Raw genomic sequence first — 6,193 nt, forward strand, 5'->3', positions numbered from 1 at the left:
TTCAAATCTTACGGACAGAATCACAAGTTGGTTGATCGTTATGGAAAATGTGTTTCACAGATGATATCGGATATGTTACTTATGTCGTAACTACAATACCCTACCCTTTTCACGAATGTGACCTACCGAATTATATGTTTTGTCGGATTTGTAATTACAAAAAGCAACATGTGGAGAAGAATCTGCTTACCCTTCCGGAGCACCTGAGATGACCCCCAGTTTTTGATGGGGTTCGTGTTGCTTAGTCTTCAGTTTTCTATTTCGTGTCTTCTGTACTATTATTTGTCTGTTTGTCTTTTTTAAATTTTTGAGATGACCCCCTAGTTTTTGATGGGGTTCGTGTTGCTTAGTCTTCAGTTTTCTATTTCGTGTCTTCTGTACTATTATTGTCTGTCTGTCTGTCTGTCTGTCTATCTGTCTGTCTGTCTGTCTTTTTTATATTTTTTAGCCATGGCGTTGTCAGTTTATTTTCAACCACACAGCTACTTTAGCATAGGGACTATTTCTGTACTAAAAATTTGTAGTATTGAAAATCTACTTTTAATATTCAGTACTATTTTTATGCCCCACCTACGATAGTAGAGGGGCATTATGTTTTCTGGTCTGTGCGTCCGTCCGTCTGTCCGTTCGTTCGTCCGTCCGTCTGTCTGTCTGTTCGTTCGTCCGTCCGTCTGTCCCGCTTCAGGTTAAAGTTTTTGGTCAAGGTAGTTTTTGATGAAGTTTAAGTCCAATCGACTTCAAACTTAGTACACATGTCCCCTATGATATGATCTTTCTAATTTTAATGCCAAATTAGAGTTTTTACCCCAATTTCACGGTCCACTGAACATGGAAAATGATAGTGCGAGTGGGGCATTCGTGTACTGAGGACACATTCTTGTTTTACTCTAAAAATATTGTAATATTTATAGGTACCTGTATTTTACTGTACTTTATTTGTACTTGAAATTTTGGTACTATAGATTTTAGGTTACTACTGTTACATTTTCAGCATTTTGAAAGTTTTTCTATTTCAAATCTCTTAAAGTTATGATTTTCAAACATGGAATATTGTATTATTTCTGTACCAAAATATTTTAGTACAAATCAAGTACTGTAAAATGCAAGTAATTAAATATTACAATAGTTTTAAAGTAAAGAAATAGTACTAAATATTAAAAGTTAATTTCCAGAACTGCGTTTTTAGTACATAAATGGTACCTATGGAAAAGTAGCTGTGTATGAGTTTGACTGTCCCTCTGGTATCTTTCGCCTCTTTTTTAAGCGGCTAGCTTTATTCCGAATCCATATTGTTAAATGATATACTTTTAAATGCTGTTCAAGTAATCGTATCCTATTTTTAATAGTTATTTTGTAGCATGCATATAATAGCTATTGATTTTTAGTAATATTCTTTTTAATATTTCATTTAATTTCTCTCAAGTTATATTGAAAACATTGATTCTCATGTTTAAGTTTAAGTATATACAATAAGAATCGATGAGACAAGGTGCTAAAAGGATATTCAGATATTGTTACAAAAAAAATAATTAAAAAGGAAGTTAAAAATGTTCGATACTCTCTTTTAAAATAACAAGTTGTTTAAAGACTTTTACATATTAATTTTATATAAATGATTCAGCTAAAAAGAAGAAAAAATGCAAAGTCAGTGTCCTTGTTTTTGTCAGATATGAATCATTTTTCGGAAATGATTCTCTTTAGATTTTTCATAATGTAATGTTCCTTTTTTCTTTCAAATACTACGAAAAAATAACGAGGATTTTATAAGATTTTGAAAAAAGCGTTTTGAACTATATGTATCACAATGACGAAAAGAAAAGTAGGGATTAGAGGGCAAAACTTTTAATGACACTGTATGGGTAAAACAAGAGAATGCGGAATTCTGAAAAAATAGTAAAAAAAAACCAAGAGCAGTGAACGTCCTCAAGGGAAAACGGTAGTATTTAATTTTCCCAGCATTAGGTTGGCCTTTTGTGTACCCAAGGCAGGTGAAGGAAGTCAAATTAGGAGCGCTGTGATTGGATGTAAGGGTACAATATATTTTTTTATTTATCTATGAATAACTGCAGTGTGTATATTTACAATATAAATTTTAAAACCTATTGAAATATTTTCTAGAGAATTATTCGAAAAGACTTGCAAAATTTCATAAATTTGGTGCAAAATGACGGTGGGCATGGATAACATAAACAAGCTCCGTTGGAAGTTGGTCATGATACTATTTGTCTTTAATTTTTAAAACAGAGTAATAAAGTACTAACACAACATATAACTGTTTTATCCAGGTTTTTATCTTAAAAAGTGGTAAATTTAGAAAATGTTAACATTGTCGCCAATGGCAGAATAAATAGTACCGTTTTCCCTATAGGGAAACAATTAAAGGAATAAAAAAGAACATGTTCGACTGGAACAACAGTTAACCCTTCTCCAGAGACAAAAATAACGAGACATCAAACATATTTATGTGCCCTCCCCGGGTAAACTCATTATACCAAACTTAGGGAGCTACCATTTGATTTTTATGGGGGGGCTAGGATGAAATTTGAAAAAAATAGGCAGGACAGGAGTTTTGAGTAAAAAAAAAAGGCAGGATGAGACACTTGCAAAAAAAAAAAAAGTCAGGATGACAATTTGTGTAAAAAAAGTCAGGATGAACTAGTAAAAAACAAAGGCAGGACCGAACAGAGTGAAAAATAAAAAGGCAGGACAGAGATTACAGCTAAAAAAAATGCAGGACAAAATTTTTCATCCTAGCACCCCCATAAAAATCAAATGGTAGCACCCTTAGTCTCTCATACAACTCTCTTTTGGTTAATTGATGAATTATTTAGAAACTAAGTTACATTTCTGTCGTTAAAGTACAAAATTGAAATTATTAAAATACTAAATATATCATCATAAATTGAAATGGTATTAAACACTTTAACAAAATGAACGAATATGCGATAGAGTTTAACGTTTGAAATCTAGAATTCAATTGAAATAACATATTAATGAAATATTCAGTGAAATATAAATAAAAACAGTTTCGTAATAGGAGAATTTGTTAAACTTGATCGTTTAGTCATGAACTATAAGGATACAACATACGAAAAGCATCTGCTCGGACAGGGAAATAGTTTTGAAAGTGCATTTGGTGTTTTTTTATTAAGTAAACGTATTATTACCGCAAAGCATCTGAAATATAAAACAATGATACGGACATGTTGTTAGGGAAGCTTTTGTGTAAGAGATCCATGTGTTTACATAAAAAGAACACTTAAATTGTCTACGTCAACACTTGAATTATTTAGTTAATGTATAATTTTTAAAATCAATTTAAAAGTTCAATAAGCGACAGTTTTACAAAATCTGCATCATACATGTACATAAATCTCTGATTTTGGAGAGAATTGCATTGATTATCACAAAAAAATAGGTGAAGGTATATTAAGAAAAATTAATGCGTGATATTTTTCTTAAAAATACGTAAAACGTCACTTCAAGTCATCATTTATTATCGTTAAGTGACAGTTGCTTTCTTTTAAGTTTTAATTAAAAGGACTGGAGTTGATAACTTGAAAAAGAAATCAAGAAAAGAACCATATGAAAATGGGAATTTCAAAAGCAATATTCCTAATTATTGCTTTATCAACATTTCAAACTAACTACGGAAAAAATTGTAAAATTGAACGGAAAGTAATCAACGATACAGTTCAAGGAAAACAGTTGACGCCATTTTATAAAACTTTGTATTCTCTAGGACCACAAGCATGTTTCAACGAGTGTATTAGACGAGCAGACTGTGCGTTTTTCAACTTTAAATGGGAGTCGGGCATGTGCGAACTTTGTTACAATACATCATCCGAGAGATATGCCACGGGTTACTACTATAAGGATGTAAGATCAGAGAGAGGCGTAAGTTGTTTGTTGGTTATACAGTGAAACCTGTTTAAACCGAACCTCTTTCGGTTTATGCAGGGTCCAGTTAAGTCAGGTTTCACTTCACTTATTTGGTAATATTTTTAAAGTGTATAAATAAGGATACTAATAAAAAGTTGAAAGTATGAAAAATCAACAAGTTTTAAAATTAACAATTTTCTCTGCAGTTTGAATATTTGAATTCATTGGAAAAGACAGAACGACGTAAAAGTAGAGCAAATGCAGTTCGCACATAATTTGAGGATAAACGGGGGCGCAACCGTAAATAAAACATAATCCACGAATATTATTTAAGACATTTTAATTTCATGGCCTTAAATAATTTTTGGTTCATTTTTCGGGAATGGCCGTTTTATTTCGACGGACGCACTCCGCTTAAAAACCCAAAAAGAGCAGACAACAATATTGCCGTACAAACAGACAAAAGTCCGCCAAAAAGAGCAGACAACATTATTGCCGTACAAACAGACAAAAGTCCGCCAAAAAGAGCAGACAACAATATTGCCGTACAAACAGACAAAAGTCCGCCAAAAAGAGCAGACAACATAATGGCCTGTAGAAAAAGACGAAAGTCTGCCGATATGGCAGACGACACCTTTACCCGTAAAAAAGGAACATAATAAATATGCGACCAAAATTTAAAAAAAAATATACTATCTGTAATGATCGACGGCGAAAAATCCAGCAATCAATTCGGAGAATGCAAATATTTTTGATAAGTTGAATACGGATGTGGTCACGGTTGTTTTTTTTTTGTTTTAGGGACAAAACGATCCATGCGCAGGAAAAACCTGCTCCACTGGTAAAATATGTATTGTTCTATACAACAAGACGCCACTTTGTATTGTTGGTACGTATAGAGTAGAGAAGTTCGAAAATAACTCTGTCAAAGAAAAATCCTCATTACATACATGTTTATGATATAGACCTTGGAACGTTTAAACAACACAATGTTCATTGCTTTTCCGGTTTAAAGCACTTTGTTGTTGGGTTGCTGACTCATTTTGACGACGACGTCCGTTCAAAGTTGATTTTAAGTAGGTGACCGAACATTCCTGGAAGGGAATAATAATTATTGATAATGAAGACAAAAAAACAAAAAACAAAAACAAAAACAAACAAACATCAACAAATAAAAAACAAAAACAAACACAAACAAATAAACAAAAATCTTACGACTATTCCAATTTTGATTTTAAAACAATAACAAAGATTTCACAATGAACAATAGTTATAAATACCTGGATTTCTAAATAATCATAGATGAGAGTGTGTATTGGATCCTTCATTTCTGTATTTATTTTTTTAACTCAATTTTTCTCTATTCTTTATATTTTTGGCCCTTTTTTTTTCTATTCTTTATATTTTTGGCCCTTTATTCTCTATTCTTTGTATTGTAGCACCACATTATTCCTTTTATTTTTTTTGGGTCTATTTCATTTTTATTCTTTATTATTATAGCCCTTTATTCTGCATGTTCTGTCCGTTAATCTCTTATCTGTAAATCCCACCCTGATCCTTAAAATATTGATCTCTGTATTATGAGTACAACACTTTGAATACATACAATTATTCTCCACTTCCGGTCGAAAATTAAATGGTTGGAATATATTTGTGAAATAAAAATTGAGATATTTTAAAACATTTCCTTTTTTTTTACAGACGGTTGACAGTTGTCGGCAGAGAGGATTCTTGTAAGATTTGCTAGACTTAATACGATATACACGATGAGAGGGAGAATATACATTTTTTAACTGCAAGTGTACATGTAATACTTTGTAATTATACCTTAAAAAATGTAAACTATTGTATTACGTTTAGTATGTATAAAATTATATAATTATAAATTAAAATACGAGAGCAAATATGCATTTATCTTACTTCATAACTACAGTTGGGTTCAGTTCATAAGTCTCTTCAAAAACGTCAGAAACATTCTTTCATAGGACTTTTCTTGAACAGTTTTATCTTAGGACAACTCTAACTAAAAACCGTTCTGGCGCGGAACTGACATAATCTGTTCTAGGGTGGAACTGCCAGAATCTGATCTAGGTTCGAACTGTCAGAATCTATTCTAGAGTTGAATTTTTAGAATCTGTTCTAGGTTAGAACTTTTAGAATCTGTTGTAGCCTTGTAGGCTGGAACTGTCAGAATCAGTTCTAGGGTGGAACTGTAAGAATCTGTTCTAAGGTGAGCGGTCAAAATCTGTTCTAGATTGGAACTGTCAGAATCTGTTCTAGGGTGGAAATGTCAGAACCTATTCTAGGATGG

General features: G+C 32.1%; 1 long non-coding RNA gene across 1 annotated transcript; it reads left to right on the top strand.

The window, feature by feature from the left end:
• Positions 1-3,463: 3,463 nt before the first annotated feature.
• On the top strand, positions 3,464-5,774 carry LOC139495204 (uncharacterized). Its single transcript, XR_011657288.1, has 3 exons — positions 3,464-3,897; positions 4,684-4,771; positions 5,584-5,774. It is a non-coding gene; the product is annotated as an uncharacterized lncRNA (long non-coding RNA).
• Positions 5,775-6,193: the final 419 nt, after the last annotated feature.

Source organism: Mytilus edulis, chromosome 11, assembly GCF_963676685.1.
Source record: "Mytilus edulis chromosome 11, xbMytEdul2.2, whole genome shotgun sequence".
NCBI lineage: Eukaryota > Metazoa > Mollusca > Bivalvia > Mytilida > Mytilidae > Mytilus > Mytilus edulis.